We start from the raw sequence: 15,307 nt of genomic DNA on the forward strand, positions 1-15,307 counted from the left end.
TAATCATGCTCGAAATATGATTCACGCTGAGTACGTCACTTCCCTGAGAGCTTCATGAATGGCAAATAGGTTTACAATTGTTACCGATTTCATACACATCCGTGATGAATTAATAAAATACATCATTTAAAACATTTAAATGACAACAGAAATATAAAAAAGAAATAAACAAACAACAGCTGATGTCGTTTTCCAGTTATCAAAAGCGACATCTAACAGCAAACACACAGACTAGTTTTCGCGAGCAAATGTCAAAATTCCGCACGGAAGAAGGAAAAATATTTCGCGACCTCATTTCGCAAGAGGTGCATACTAAGCTTATAGCTAAGTATGGACCTCTTGCGAAATGAAATTTCCTATACAAAACCTATGCATAAAAAACGTCGCGAAATGCTCGCGAAAAAAATTTTCGTTTCCATTTCGTAAGCGGTACGCAGCTCTCGCGAAAACGATAACGAAAAATGAAGTTAGCTGAGACACGGTTCGACAAACGATAAGTTTCATAATACTTCCGCGAGACAGCGCTGCTTTCTATGCGCTGTCACCAAGGCAAACTTTTTCCTTGCGAAATAATGGTCAGCGGTATTATTTCGCACGGAGGCTCGCGAAATTTTGACAGGTTGCAATGAAAAAATATAAGAAAACACAAGATTGGTAATTTTTTGTATTTTTTTCATCGCAACCTGTCAATATTTCGTAATTTAGAAATTCAATATTTCGAATTTGAATGGTAAGTTTAAAAATATTACTGGAAGTGTGATTGTTTCTAGTTTAAAACAATTAAATTTTAATAATATTATTTGCAGCACACCCGAACAAAGCAAATCAGCTCAACTTACCTTGTCTGAACATCCTGGATCTGGCAATCAGCCAACCAACATTAAATCGATGCAACCGCAGCAGTACCAACAACTCCAAATCTAGCAACAGCCAACAACCCCTCAAAAAAGGACCACATAGCAATTACTGCTCAAACGAACAACAGGAGTTTACGAATGATGGACACATCGGAAAACATTTCATCGGCACATTTTGCCTTAAAACTTGTCTACCACTATTTTTACCAGCGGTTGCCTTCCTGATTTAGAGAAATCGGAGTCAAGCACAAACGTCATATTCCAGCCTTGGTTCTTACCAGTTCCTTGCATGAAAATATCACTGCCTCCGCAGTGCTCGTGATTCCATTCCAGCAGCAGCAAGCAATCACTATTCGAGTGCTTATCGCCAACATTTCACAGCAAGCTCAGCAGCAGAACCACCTTCAACCATAACATCAAGAAATTAAGATTTCCTCCAGACCATGACCATCATCCTAAAGGTCGGTAGCAATAACGTTCAACCGACGGTACAACCTGGTCAGCAACCGCAATTAGTGCAATAGATCCAAGCCAAATGTAGAAGACCATTGACCAACTGCAAAAAAGATAGCAACAGCACATTCAAACACAGTAGCAGCAGCATACTATACTGTACCATGCGGTGTGCAGGAGGACTTTTTTATTCAGTTGGTGCGGCAAGGTGAGACATTTTTATTACCTTTTTTATTTCGAAAGGATCAGTACCGTGTTTAGTACATTGTAATGTAATACCCTATTCTTCTTTAAAAAACTCGAGTTCACTCATTTACGGATATTTTTTATTATGATTTTTTTTCAGATCGAACACCAACAACATAATATCATGGTAATCACCCAGCAAGAGAACGCAGTGATAATGGGCCAACAGAAAACACAACATCAAGATGCTCGGAAAGGACTTTCTCTTTCGGTATGTATTTACCAGTAGCATCCCTCCTCCAAACATTCCTTTGCATAACTAGATGTCCTTATCAATTCACAGAACAAACATAATGGCACGTCATGTTCAATCGGCGTTTGGAATAAGCGCTCATCATCGGTTTCATGGCAGGGAAGTGAGCAGGCAAAAGAAGGCATCGTTTTTTTCCGCAAGGTCGCTCTGGTCAAAATTTCAGCGAATTGCAAGGAATAAACCACCCGAAGGACAGTACCCGTGCTGATTCAGGACGATTTCCCATACTTTGTACCTTGCTATTGAATTTTAATACCCGATCGAAACGATGGCAAGCGCTGCCGTTAACTGGGTCAAAAAGACGACGGATCAAGAAATTTCTGCACTCGGTAAGTGTTTTTTTGTTATAACCTATTTTTGAAGCGATCATTGGAATGGGATTTGATTTTTTCTTTTCAATACAAATAGGTTAGCGAACTGAGTACATATCACCAAGGATAAGGATTCAGAGCCGGCGGCTGGCAGTCTAGAGAAAGAGAATGCGGAAAAACCTAGTCCACCGGCAGTAGAACCAAAACTGCACCTGATGTTTGGAGTTCGGTAGCTACGGAAATTCTGACTCTAGCAGCTCCTGAAGAAAAACAAGCTGCAAGAGAAAATGGAGAAACAGCTTCCTCCGCGGAAGATGCAGAGGCATTCAAGTAAGTCGAAATCTGCAGAAAATTTTGATTAGGACATAAAGAACATTGAGAGCCTCTCTTTGTTTACTTTCTCTTTCGATTATTATGACGTCACTATAACACTGCACTAATTTTCCAGCACATAGCCGATGGTTTTTACTAAAATATTAGGCAAAGAGTTGAGTACTAAGTATTGAAACGACCGAGTAATAAACAGAAGAGAAAGACCCCAAAGAGAATCTCATTGTTGCTTACGTCCTATTCTAAATTTTATCCCGAAATATTTAGTATCAACTTTAAAATTACCCATGACTAATCTTTTAGCCTGGCGGATGCAAGTTTGCTAATGAAAGATGTTCGCTAAGGTCTAGTAGAATCAAAGCTGGATCTGGAGGTGCAGCGGAAGGATTCTTCTTCGCCGATTGGTTGGTTAAAACTTTCGAAGCTTTGCGCATGAAGCCGGAATTACTACAGGGAGTCTATGCGATGGGTTTCAACGCCCCTTCCAAGATTCAGCAGATGGCTCTACCTACTCTGTTGGCCGGTCCGCCACGGTATATAATTGCCCAGAGTCAGTCGGGAATAGGAAAAACCGCTGCCTTCGTGCTGGCAATGCTCAGTTGAGTCCATCAGTTAAAAAACTATCTGCAGGTGATTTGCCTTTCCCCCACGTATGAGCTGGCCATTCAGAAGGGGGAAGTAGCTGCCAAAATGGCAAAGTTTTGTCCGGAAATCAAACTTCCTTACGCCGTTCGCGGTGAGGAGACCGTCAAAGGAGCGAAGCTGACTAATCATATCATCATCGGAACACCCGGCAAGCTAATGGACTGGGGTATAAAGTTCAGGACGTACGACCTAGTGTTCCCCATTTTTTTACTGGACGAGGCGGGTGTTATGGTCGGTGTTCTTCTTGGCCACGTACGAGTGCGAGGTGATGGAGTTTGCCGAGTACATCGTACCCAATCCGATCGTCATTCGGCAGGCGCGGGAGCAAGAATCACTCGATAACATCAAACAGTACTATGTCAAGTTCCTCAACCAGGACGAGAAATTATGTGATTACCGTCGGACAAGCGATCATTTTCTGTCATATGATGTATAGGACAGTTGTAAACTCCAAGTAAACTTATTTTCAGAACTGTTAATCGATCGAAACAGGTACGCAAAACGGCCGGTTGGTTGACCGGCAGGATGTCCCAGGATGGTCACTCGGTAACGGTACTGTCCGGTGATCTAACGGTGGAGCAACGGTTGGACGCTCTGGATCGATTCCGAACCGGACTAGAGAAGGTATAGATTATAACGAACGTTTTGTCCAGGGGTAAGTTCCACCACTTGATTCTGGCTACAGCACCAGGTTACGGAGAGATTCTTTCGTCTTAGGTATCGACGTCGAACAGGTGACACCGGTAGATTCGGTAAGTATGACTCATTCTTGTGATCCTATAGATTGTATTTCTTCCCACTTCTTTAACAGAACGGAATCACCATCAACCTAGTAGGCAGTGATCGAAGCATGATGATTTGCAGATCAATCGAAAAACACTTCCGGAAAAAGATTCAGTTGCTAGACGCGGAGAACTCGGACGAAATTGAAAAGATCGCACCGTAAAGTGTTTTCGACCAGCTACTGGTGAAAGGCGTAGGAGCTTTTTTGGGTCATACTTGTTTTGATTCTGAATTTATAATTTTATTATATTTTTTTAATTTTTTTTTCTTCCTTGACCTGACATAAGGTATACAAATGTAACCAACAGGGTATCGTAAGCTAATAAATTTACAATTACAATTACAATTTATCTCTACCCAGTTCTATCCAAACATTTGAAAAGGGCCTAACTGCAAAATGTAACAAATTGAAATTTCATGTTTTCCGTTAACAAATATCTACCCGAGCACGTACATACATTTGATTATGAAGAATTTTGATAGCGATTTTACAACAATTTATAAAAGGGCCTAATTGATTTTTATGACCGAACTGATTATGAAAGGACATAACTGATTGAAAAGTGCCTAACTAGCAATACACTCGTTTTAAACGGATTATAACGTATTATTGTATTATGACTGATTGTAAAAGGCTTATAACATCTTTTCCATAATTTACATACAGGGTCAAATTAGAATTCAGTTACCATCAAATTAGAATTCAGTTAATTCGTTTAACTTTCGGTGTAATATCAGACTTGAACAGCATTTTTTGTGTGAGGTATTCTGCCGCTAGAAGCAAAACTGTCCCATGTGCAATGGGAATCCCTATACACATGGGACAATTATGCTTCTTGTGGCAGTAATACAAGTAGTAGCAATATGCGCAATTCCTTAAACCTCTCTAGTGTTTCATGCAATAAGAATTACCACGAATTACTTATGGCAATGAATTTGAATTACGATTCTCACAATTGTTATACCAAAAATAGGTTTGTATCCGTACTGATTATTGGTAGCATTCCCTGCACGCAGAAGAATCAGGCCTTTTTGAATCAACAAAACGTTTAGTTGAATCTAAAACGTGGCGAACGACTGTTTCAAACTGAAATGGGCGTTTTTCGAAAGCATGTATTTGGTTTAGTTCGACAAATACTTCTGTTTACATTTTAAATAAAAACATTGTTGAATCAAAATAAAATTTGTTGGATCTAACTGATCCCTTTGTTAAAAACCAACAGAATCTTTTTTTAATTTCAACTAAGTTTGAGTTGTTCTCTCCTTTGGTTAATACAAAAGATTTGTTTTTGTTTCTTCGAACTTGTTTGTTCGGTTAAACTTACCATGATTTTGTTGTTTCAAACGAAATATTTGTTGAAACTATTAAAAAGCCAACAAATGAATTTGTTGGCAATTTCAACCAACAGTATTGATTGAATCAAACCTGAATTTTGTTTGTCACTATATCAAACGGGAAAATTATTATTTAAAACCAAAATTTGTTTATTTTCACTAATTTTTTTTCTGCGTGTGAGACTTCCAGAACCTTTAGTAGTAGCCATTGTTATCATAATCGATTTTTAACGTCAGCCAAAGTTTAAAGCCTAGGGTTTGGTTCGACCTGAAACCGATTGAGTCGGAGTCGGTTGTTATATTTGCGTTATATTTCCGGATTCCGAAAGGTAGTTTCCCCGAGACTTGTGAAAGCGGTAAAGGCGGCCAAGGCAATCAGATTTGCTTTTTAATGGTCAAACGCCGATTTAGAGTTACGATTCGGACAATTACAATAGATTTGGTTTGAGCGAATTTCGATCATTTCCCTGGGTCTTCTAGAACCGGTAGAAGCAGCCAATTTAGATAGAAAATGGCCAGCCAATGATTTAAATTTCCGATTGCAGGAATTGTGCTGTCTAAATTGGTCAGACTGAACTTCCCCGAGACATCCGGAACCGTCACAAATAAGCATTATGATTAATCATGCTCGAAATATGATTCACGCTGAGTACGTCACTTCCCTGAGAGCTTCATGAATGGCAAATAGGTTTACAATTGTTACCGATTTCATACACATCCGTGATGAATTAATAAAATACATCATTTAAAACATTTAAATGACAACAGAAATATAAAAAAGAAATAAACAAACAACAGCTGATGTCGTTTTGCAGTTATCAAAAGCGACATCTAACAGCAAACACACAGACTAGTTTTCGCGAGCAAATGTCAAAATTCCGCACGGAAGAAGGAAAAATATTTCGCGACCTCATTTCGCAAGAGGTGCATACTAAGCTTATTCAGGGATACCAGATATCGACACAGATCTTTCATTAGGGCCAAAGTCGCAATGTACTCAAATGGAGAAAAATCAGTTTCAATATTCGGCGATGCTTTTTTAAATGTAGTTCTTATTGTAGGTATAAATTACTTTATGACCATGTTTTTCCGGAAGCATCTTTGGTTAAACCTTATGACAATATAACAAAGAATTTAATTCCTATGTGCTTTTAGTGGGTAGAAACTAAAAAAAATGCTTACGTCCAATTTGCATCCCAGTCGTGATTTCGCCCTTCAGCAACCACCATTTGCGGAAGGGCTAAACTGTGTACATAATTTCAGAAGGGCGCGGTAAATGGGCTAAACTGACTTTGTCTTGCTGAGTAGGGCTGGGAAAATGGGCGAGCTTGACAGTATACTTTTTAATAGGGCTCAGCAACTGGGCGCATAAAAACCCAATGTAAATGAAAGGGCGCGTGCATCTTTTCTTCGAATTACATGAAAATATCGAAATATTCGAATGTTTATGTGCAACAACTATCGAGTAGACATGATATAGTAGATATTGCTTATCATTTATATAATAGAACCGCCATTTAAAGAATAATTTTGTGAATAACAACCGTATGCCCGTTTCTGTCAAAAAATGTAAGTTTGGCCTTTATATTCCATATGATAAGAAGGGCCTAAGTCGAAATCTCGAAGAAAATGCATGTTTCGCCGTTTTGTTTTCTTTAATTATAAATCGAACTAAAAACCATTTTAACTAATTTTCACCTCAATCTTGTAGTATTTTTGTCGCATAATGTCATAATAACGAAAACGCAGTTTGTTTACATTAGCGGTTTAAGCCCTAATGAAAGATTTATGTCGATATATTTTCCCAATGTTTCCACGTTTATTTAAAAAAAAACCTGCCCGAATTTGAAGACATATCTTAACATCTGGCATCGCTGCAGCCATTTCATAAGCGTTTGACAGATTGGATTTAATAGGTTTGTTCCAGTACCAGGAGAAACTGGAAGTACTCCGGAGCAAACAGGGAGAAAATCGTTCCTGCACTATCTTCTTCTCTTTTTTCTTCTTCTGGTGGCAAACCGGAGTGAAAAGGAGCAAGAATTTTTTGCTCCGGAGCAACAGGGAGTAACTTCCATGTACTGGAACAAACCTAATAATTCCTTGTGTTTACTATGGTCGCGTTATTGCAAATTACAATTATTCCTGGCCAACAGGGAAATTTTCTAGTTTGGGACCAATTTCCTAGCAAGTGTGCTAAATTCGAAGCGGAACTAATTACCGACCGACTAATTCTCATCCAGCAATAGGAGCATTCGCGGATTCAGTGCAGACACTAAGAACTAATCGTACCAGGTAGTTTGGATTACTAACCAGGATGGTTTTCTCAGAAAAGAACGGACAATTGAGGACGATCTAAACCATATTCCGATTTCAGTCGAAACTTTCGGAAACATACATACAGAATATCGGTGAGGACTAGGTTTTAATTGATTTTATTTCTGGATTTTAATCGAAGATGCTGCATTGGTCTATTTTCGAATTAACATTGCTCCGTGACGCGAACGTAACCCTTCAAATGTACTGGAGATCGCTTGTTTCTTTCAGAGCGCCGAATAACTTCCTGGTCATCGTCATTTCGTTTGGTTTCGGGAGTTAGAAACTGAGTTTGTTCCTGATTGTCTCCAGTGTTTCCATAGTGTAACTCAGGCTCTCTCCAAGCGTAAACCTTCCTCGTCTGTGACACATGTCGCTTCAGGATTTGGCCAGTTTCATCACTTAAAGTTAACATGCCGCTCTTTTCCTCCATTACGGTGTATTTACGGGGATCAAATCTGGATTCCGCTTTGCCCAGAAATTGGCGCTGTATCACAACTTTGTCCCCAGGCTTAACGCGACATTCACGAGACCCACGTCTAAGGTCTTCCCGTCTTTTACTTTGAAGTTTGGAGTCGCGGTCTCGTTCATTCAACAGATTATCATCAAAGGAAGCTTTGCCGCGGCACAATAGAGGTAGCCCCCGTTTTATTTTCCGCCCCATCATCACCTCCGGCGGTATTCTTGTAATAGAATGAGCTGCTGCGTTATATGCATGAACTGCCGCATTCAGTTCTTCCAAATATTGTGTCCCACTAGAAGCTGCAGCTGCCATTGCTTTGTTGACTAGCTTCATGCAACTTTCAGCTAGTCCATTCTGCTGAGGGTGAAGCGGGGTGGAAAATACGAGATTGATTCCACGTTTAAGGCAGTATTGTTTGTATTCCGCACCGTTGAATGGGGGGCCGTTATCTGATTTTATGCATTCCGGGAAACCTTCTTTCTCGAATACCACATCCAAAATTTTTCTCGTGTTTTCAAAACTTGTGGATCTTACTGGTTTCGCAATAACGTATCTCGACCGATAATCAACGATAACCAGTATCGAGACTCCACCAAATTTCGAATATGGTCCGTTGAAATCAACTGCGATTGTTTCCCATACTGATTTGGGTGCAAAAACCCGTTCCATTGGGGTGGGTTTTTCCGGTTTACCATTTGTTGCACATATTGCGCAAGAGTTTATCCATGCCTCCGCGTCTTTCGCTATACATGGCCACCATACTCGCTGCCTCAAAATATTCTTGAATTTTGCCGTTGACGGGTGACCCTCATGGGCGATGGAAAGTGTTTTCTTACGCAGATTCTCCGGAACAACGACACATCCGGTTTTGACCAGTAGTCCATCACGCGTACTTAGCTCACCGCTAAGGATTTCAAACTTCTTCAAATGGGTAGGCCAAACTCCTGTTTCGAGAGCGTGCATTACCTCTTGCAATTGTTGATCAACATCGGTTGCTCTTTTAATCTCGTCTAATGTTAGGAAACTGATTTGGTTTGTCTCGAGGGACGCAATTTCCCAAGGACTGGTATCTTCGTCGAACGGGCGGTCTTCCCCGTCATATAATCTTGACGACGGATCAGCAATGTTATCCCGTCCACGTACATATTCCCCCTCGAAATTGTACGGACTGAGTCTAAGAGCCCAGCCATCAGCTCGGTTCAAGGCTCGTTTAGAGTCCTCTCGCGATCGATTGAGGATAAATGCAAAGCCTTGTGCGTCCGTGCGAAGTATAAATGGTCGTCCTAGTAAAAAATAAGCGAAATGCTCTACTGCCCATACGGCTCCTAGAGCTTCACGCTGGTTTTGTGGATACCTTTTTTCTGTTGATGTAAGAGCCTTGGACGCAAAGCTTATCACACGTGGGGGTTGTTTATTCCCCTGCTGGACTAATACAGCACCGAGTGCGTTCGGTGAAGCATCCGTGTAGAGAATAGTTTTTTGATCTTCCGTGAAGTATCCGAGAGATATCGTGCAATTGCTGATTTGTTTCTTTAGCTTATCAAAAGCTTTTTGCTGGTCAGAACCCCATACCCAGGCATTGGAACTGGTGATTGCCCACAATGGGCTAGCAGTGTCGGCAAAACCTTTTATGTACGGGCTCATGAATGATGCCAGACCTAAAAAGCTTCTGAGCTCAGAAACCGTAGAGGGAGGTCTAAACCTGCGGATGTCTTTAATTTTCGCCTCGTCGATATTGAACCCGTTTTCGTCCAACTCGTGCCCGAGAAAACAAATCCTGGTTTTGTCAAACTCGCATTTGTTAGTGTTAATGGTTAGATTATTCTCCTTCAAAATCTCAAGAACTTGAGCAACGGTTTTATGCAGGTCTTCCAAGGTCTCTGCAAACATTAATATGTCGTCTATATACACTATTATATTTTCTACTCCTTCGAGGATACGCGACATTTCCCGTTGGAAGATTTCTGGAGCGCAATTCACCCCGAACATTAAACGTGTAAATCTAAGCATGCCATTTTCAGATAAGAAAGTTGTAAAGTCGCGAGATTCTTCATGTAGCTCCAGATGGTAAAAGGCTTTCGTCAAATCAATTTTCGAGAAGAATTTCGCTCCATGGAGTTTAACCCTCATTTCTTCCAACAATGGTAATCGATAATATTCCCTCTTAATTGCTCGATTCGGTGCCCGCATGTTGACAACCAGGCGGAAGTCATTTTTGCCTTTGGCAACGGCTGACATGCCACTAATCCAGGTTGGGGCTGTCGTTACCCGTTCAACGATTCCCTGTTCTTCCATGTTCTGAAGTCTTGCTCTTGCGCTTTCCCTATAGGCCGCTGGTATGTTGTAATAAGCGTTTTTAATCGGTGGTACAGACTTATCGACACTAAATTTTACCGTAACGCCCGGTACTTTCGGGAATATTTGAACCTTTTTCGATGTCTCACAGCTATTAACGGAGACGCCTACCTTCAAAAGCTGCAACTCACTCGCTGTAGATCGACTTAATAGCGAACGACGGCCTTCTGTGACGACTAAAAAGCTTGCAACAATCGACGGTTTCCGGTACCCGACCACCTCAATTTCTGCTTTGAAGCCACACTTAACTGAGATTGGATTCGACGAAGCGTAAGATCTGAGATCGTTGCTGGTCGATAGCCTGAATGGCTCCAACTTCGCGAGACCTGAATTGAATTCGCCTTCTAATTTTATCCAATCGTCGCCGCCAATAATATTAACATCCGCTCCAGAGTCTATCAGGAATCGAATTGGAGTCGATGATCCTAGTCGACACTCGACGAGTGCATCTGTTAACGACAGTGCATTTATTTGCTGGAAGTAAGATGGGAATAAGTACTCATGCTTATTTTGTTTTTAAAATATTTTTAATCATACTGTATTTTTTATTTTTAGGCAGTTTATATTTAAGAGATAACGAGATTTTAAGCCTTATCCTCATTTACCTTTTTGTCATCTTCATCCTCTATCCATTCTGGTGCGTGCTTCCGTTTTTCCTGAATGTTATTGGCGTTCTTCTTTCGGCACGCTGCTACGAAATGACCGCGTTCTCCGCAAGCATTGCAGTTACGATTTGCAGCTGGACAAGACCCGAATTTGTGGAATAGACGATAGCATTTCGGACAACGAGAGCGACGTTCCAATCCACGATGCCTGCTATCATTTGCAATTCGCTGTTTCTTGGAATCTGTCCAACTACTTCCATCTGTATCGAACCGGCGCTTCCATTGTAATCTTTCGTTGGATGGTCGTTGTTGATTTCGTACCACCGCAAATGCTTCAGATGATTCAGCTTGTGAAGTTCCTGCTGCATACGCTTCTTCCCTGGTTGCAGATTGGACTATGAAAGTCGTTTCATACCCAAACATTCTCGCAGTCCTAGCCAATTCTTTATTGCGCATGCCTTTCAACAGCTGCATTCGGACAAATCGATCTTCATCGATGCTGCTGTAGCGGCAAAGGCGTACCTTTTTCATCAGTCGTGCGTGAAAAGCTATGGTCGGTTCATCCGCACTCTGCTTTAGGTTTGAGAACATTTCATGTTCAGCAGTGATGTCCACCATCGACTGAAGATATGCTTCAATATTTTTCACGAAGACTTCATAGCACTTCGGATCTTTTAAGCTCGGGCGGAGCCTGGCAGCTCTGGTTATTCCCTGCAGTTTCTCTCCCAAAGAGAGAAACAGTATCTGGGAACGCTTTACCGGGTCGTTAACGTTAGAGATCGATGCGGCGATTTCGAAACGATCAATAAAACGGTTCCACTGTTCCCACATTCGGTTTGCAGGCACTTCATTTGGGAAAGGTTGAATATTTTCCCAGCGCATAATGCCAGTGCTTGTAGATGGTACTGTGAAATCGCCTGCGGTGTTCCAGCTGCTATCGTCCTCGTACTGTGCCGAATGACTACCACGGGCAGGGTTTGGACTTAACTGTTCCATTAACTGATTCAGCGTTTTCTCCATTTTCTCCATTCTTCGTATGTAGTCCCGATTGTCGTCATGCGTGGCGGCTGCACTGTTGTCGCCATTCGGGTCGTCTGTTGTTTTTTCTTGGTCCTCATCGGTTTCTACGATAGAATCCTCCAAGCTTGCAAGAGATGAACTTGGATTGCTATCACCTTTGCTGAAATCGAAGCTTGCTTCATTCCATACACCACAGTCTTCCGAATCACTATCAGATTCGGGCGCTCGAACATACTTTCCATCACTTGACATTATCGTGTAATTTATTTTAACCTGCGTATTTCAACCCTGTAAAATATTGGAGAGATTTAAAGTCTCGTTTTATTACCTTATCCTTATAAAAGCCTCTACTAAAGTCATATTTTTATTTTCAGCATCTAGATTGGATGAAGTGCAATCGTCCAGCTCAGGGTTTTTTTTGATTTTAAGCGAACGGATAAAGTTAATACGTGTATAGGAATTATAAGTGGTTATGTGAGTCCACTGCCAGGGTTGCTTCACGCGGTCATCCCGATCCGCTACCAAATTTTCATCTCGCGGCCATCTTGATCCGCTTCCGAACCCGAATCTCGCGGTCATCCCGAGCCGCCATCCGTGAATAAATTTACGCAGTCATCCCGAACCGCTTTCAACCAGAACTGCGCGGTCATCCCGAACCGCTTTCAATCAGAACTGCGCGGTCATCCCGAACCGCTACCTAAAATTCAGCACATGTCCATCCAACGTACAACTGGACAATTACGCGGTCATCCCGAACCGCTACCAGACTTGTAGTATCCATTTTACCCGGCGCACACCCTAACCAGATTTGTGCGGTCATCCCGAGCCGCTGCTGTAAATGTTTCCCACGGCTAACAGGGGTTACATCCAAAAGCATTATTTGATAAGATGCAATTTAACATTCGAATCGTGATTGCAAAAGTGAAGTAATCAAAAGGTACTTTAATAAGTTGCCAACAATGAACTATAAGTTGCCGTAACCACTATATTACCGAGTTTGCCATACGTTGCTTACTTTATCAACAACTTTGAAACAGATAAATGAGAATAGAATGGTTCGGCGGCCATTTTCCCTTTTTTGCTTAGTATTGCTCACTTCACAAATTTTTCATGGCTTGGCGGCCATTTTCTTTTTTCTTATGTTTGAGATATTCCTCACTTCACAAGCTATTTTCCCTAACCGAAATTTCTCCCAAGCGATGGGTGATTCCCTTCCAACTATCAAATAATATTCGATTTACTGCTGAGAATTCAGCAGCCTGGCAGGATCGCCAATGTGAATATTCCGGAACTAGGGAATCACCCAACGCATTGCGCTAAATAGGTCTTATCTCGTTGACTGCTCGATACGAAAGACGATTGTCGGTGCTGTATGAATGTGTATGTAGCTGCCGTTACGGTAACGTGTCAAGGTTGTGTATACAAGGTTATACAAGGTAGGATATATTTGAGAGCCGCGTCATACGTTACTGGCAGTGTTGTCGGTGCATTATCGTTGTACCACACACCATTAATGCGTAGAAAACTACTCATTTTCAATAAAAGTGGAATAACCCATTAAATGGGTAAAGCGTTTGTACCTGGGAGGGAGAAACAGACTCAAACAAAGTGTATGTCATAGCCAGCCAGAACGAAAATGTCACTCCGAGCCACAAAAAAGTGTTCATCGATGAAATGAGAGTATTGTTATCATATGCTTGCTTGAAAATGTTTCCGAACGATGAGTTTCCTTGATTTTTTGTCTAGATTGGGTGTAGCAGTAAATATTATTAAAGTTTTTCTGTAATTTTAATGCCATTTTCAAATTAGCCAGATGAATTTTTCGGTAATCCGTGCTGCCATTATCAAATAAATTGTATTTCTATGTATTCAATGATGAATAAGAATTTAGATGCGTTCAAAAGTTTCGAGCATCGTTTTAAGACAATATTGCGATCTTGCTATAATGTAAAATAAATGCTATAATGTAAAATAAACGCTTATATATAAATTTCATATAATATTTACATTTTAATGAATTAATCAAAATACCAAACAGAACAACAGTTTATGAACATAAAGAGGAAATGGTCACTATAAAAAACAACTGGAGGGGGATTCAACAAAAGCGTCTTTTTCACTTGAATCTTTATAAATCTTAATAAGTCTTTATGGTGTTTGAATTATGTAATTTATCTGTATCGTCGCCTACAAGCTCAATGAACTACTCGTAAAATATATTTTATGCTTGTTATGAAACCAGTTATGGAAATGAGACGACGCTGCAAATGTTCTCTACTCCAAGAAATGGGAATATAGAATCAAAAAATATGCTGTGACGTGCACGTTTTTTTTGGTAATTCGAAAATACTTTTTGGTTTAAAATAATTTATATCATCTTTCTATTTAAAACATGTGATAAAAGCTATTTTCATATCTATAGTAAAATATGTAAATATGTAAATCGTGCGAAGAAAGTTTTAAAAATTTGTGACTTATTTAACAATTTTAGAATAAATGACGCCTTGCTAGTCAGATTTGACGGTTCTCCAGTTTAAAGTTTCTTTTGAGAGTATACTGAGAAAATGAAAATCATCAACGTACACAGCAAAAAAAATCTTGTGATATCACATCAAAATCGCTGCACATCGCTCTTTAGATAGAGTAGTGTGATATTACACGATTGCATGGTATGTAGAACGACGTAAGCAAAATGATGTAATGAAAAGGATGTGTTCAAGAATGATGCATTGTACTCGATGTTATGGCGAACGATGTGATGACGAACGACATAATGTCGAATGATGTAATGGCAAATGACGTAACGGCCAACGATGTAATGGCGAACGATGTAAATGGGAACAACGTATAGCCAGTTGCGAAATAAACGCAGAATAAAATTTTGCTCCAAAAACACTTGATAAGGTCTTTTGTAATTTTGTCAAATCTCATTATTTTTGGATGAAAATTTCGCACCCTAACGCTTCAATATATTATTATATGCGCCATTAAAATCGTTTGATTCATACAAGAAGTAACCTATCAAATTTGGCTCGCATAATAACAATATACGAATAATAAACTGGCGATTTTTAATCCAATCATATTGAGTTTTGAAAAAGCTACAGATCATATCAAGCATTTCTGTGGCCAATGTGTTATCCGGCGTTAATTTCGCCTCTGAATGAAATAGACAAGTCGCTCCAAAAGTATAAAATGCGGTGTGATATGAAAAACTTGTCAGCTATATCTTACATTAAAGCTAGTATATTTTTATAAATTTGGTATGTTCGACGAATCCATAACTTGTTAAAAACAAAACATTTTTATTGGAAAGAAAACTTTGCTATTTGGGAGAC

General features: G+C 40.2%; 1 long non-coding RNA gene across 1 annotated transcript; it reads left to right on the forward strand.

Annotated features, from left to right (window-relative positions):
- Positions 1-826: 826 nt before the first annotated feature.
- On the forward strand, positions 827-3,198 carry LOC131694959 (uncharacterized). The gene is made up of 5 exons (XR_009306564.1): positions 827-1,518; positions 1,657-1,767; positions 1,840-2,138; positions 2,218-2,450; positions 2,754-3,198. It is a non-coding gene; the product is annotated as an uncharacterized LOC131694959 (long non-coding RNA).
- The last annotated feature ends 12,109 nt before the right edge of the window (positions 3,199-15,307 follow it).

The sequence above is a fragment of the Topomyia yanbarensis genome, unplaced genomic scaffold (genome assembly GCF_030247195.1).
Source record: "Topomyia yanbarensis strain Yona2022 unplaced genomic scaffold, ASM3024719v1 HiC_scaffold_21, whole genome shotgun sequence".
Classification (NCBI taxonomy): Eukaryota; Metazoa; Arthropoda; class Insecta; order Diptera; family Culicidae; genus Topomyia; species Topomyia yanbarensis.